Source organism: Oratosquilla oratoria, chromosome 19 (assembly GCF_046742065.1).
Source record: "Oratosquilla oratoria isolate Oo_2021 chromosome 19, ASM4674206v1, whole genome shotgun sequence".
Lineage (NCBI taxonomy): Eukaryota > Metazoa > Arthropoda > Malacostraca > Stomatopoda > Squillidae > Oratosquilla > Oratosquilla oratoria.
This window is the reverse complement of record NC_134795.1, coordinates 55,051,352-55,053,521: the sequence shown is the minus strand read 5'-3', so window position 1 is coordinate 55,053,521 and position 2,170 is coordinate 55,051,352.

Sequence of the window (2,170 nt, the reverse complement as noted above, 5' to 3'; positions counted from 1 at the left end):
GCCTCATAGCCCAGTGACGATAGAAACTTTATAAATAAAATATCTAATTAATGCACGATCACAATATTTCTCAAATTGCAAAGTCACAGAGGATTGTATATGTTCATGCTTGTTGTTGCAGCAAGATATTCAAGACAACAGCTAGAGGAAAAGGGGCCAATATAACCACGTCAGCAAGATAGTGAGATAATGTTACGGGCATTTTCTTGTTCTTTTGTCTTCCCCGTCAGCATCAATGGCGCACTTTGTATATTTTCTTCTTAACGCTGGACAAGTATGGTTGAAGAGAGAGAGAAAGGAAAATAATATCATTAGTGGGGACGCTCACTTCACGACGTAGACAACTTGCAGAATACAAGTTTTCTCTTTCCTGGGTCGCGGCTAGATACCCAGCATGCCCGTGGGTGTGAGTGTGGGGGTTGCAACGCCTTGGCGTTAGCCAATGGGTCTAACGCCGGTTAATATTCAAGCTGCCGGCAAGCTGCGGCATTAATTTCCGTGGCATCTATCCTCTCAGAGTCCTTGGAGAGAGAGAGAGAGAGACAGAGAGAGAGAGAGAGAGAGAGAGAGAGAGAGAGAGAGAGAGAGAGAGAGAGAGAGAGAGAGAGAGAGAGAGAGAGAGAGAGGAGAGAGAGAGACAAGAGTGCTGAAATCTATATTTCTCCCTTTCTCATTTTACCCACTGCATTACGATATTTTCCCAAATTACTAAAAGCGTCTGGCTTGTTGTCTGTCGAAATAAAGCTTCATCAAATTAATATGCAACCACGCAGTCTTGCCAGCTTGCATGCACACACAAATGTAGGGAAGCAGTTATGTAAAGTATATAGTTCCTCCAAGATTTTAATAAACCGCTCAGGTTGTACCGTCGTGGGTGTTACCGTTAATAATCCGAACAACGGTCGATATATGGGTATTAGAAGACCTACATGAACTTCCCCTACCATTAGAGAGACTGACGACAACCGCTAGGCTTGTTGTTATGGAGTTGTGACCGGGTGGACTGACAGTATATTTTTAGTTTGTTCTCTTAGGAAAACGCTCGCCGTAGGCTCCTGTTTGTGCGTCCAAAGTATACGTTCAAATGAAGGAAAGCAACGTAGTTGCATAATTATATTGCACGCAGGTGCAATTGGCTAGCATGAGCGTTGCATTTTTCCTCCAAATTGTGAACTTCAGAAGAGTACGTTGTTACTAATTTATCTTACTTGATTGTGTTAGAAATGCGTACACTCTTACTATCCCGTTACTATATTACTGCAAACATCATGTGTGACCCTGTAGTCAGGTATTTTTTAGGAGTGGGTGTGTCGTTGGGTTCAGTGGAGCAGCACATTTCCGTAACATTTGGCAGCAAAAATATTAATTTTGCCATATGTATATTGTTTTCAATGCATGTAACTGAATAGACAAGACATTCCTCAAATAGAAGTTGTATACAAAAAATCGATATTGCTACAGTCATCGTACACTGAGCAAAGACAAAAAAGTACGTGTGAAGAAGAAAATCCATATCTTTCTGATATTGATGAACCAAACAATATCAGTAGCCATAATTGCAATGTATTTGCTATTGAACGCAAATCACGTCTGCATAATTTTATTCATACTGTTGTGATGTAAATAAATCCTGTCTCATTTTTTTTACACTGCAAATAGTTGTAATACCAAATTACATATAATTTTCTAGTTCCATTGCAGCCGTGATACGTTAGTGTTTCATTGACTTTTCATTTCTAATTCCCGTACATTTCTAAAGAAACGGAAAGACTGAGAACAGTGATTAATGAAAGTATTCTAGGTCTTTCGGAATGTCTACGTGGATACTAGATAAGACCACGTAGTAAGGTATCGTAACAATATGAAAAATACGCACAACAAAGAAAATAGTAATAAAATAAATGTAGCCAATAGGAGCACAGAATGTTGTGGGCTGGTATGTGACGTCAGGGCACACCTCCCGTGAGTCTTCCAAATAATAAACTATTTTTCCTTTGTTATGGATAAACTTCTCAGATAACATATGTGAAAATAATATAAAAATAAAAATAAAAACAAGAGAAAACGCATAAATTACATGCACGGTAACTGGGAATCATATAAATAGAATAAAATATGAAGTAACTGGCACCTCACCCTTACGACGTATTTACGAAGCAACAGGAATACG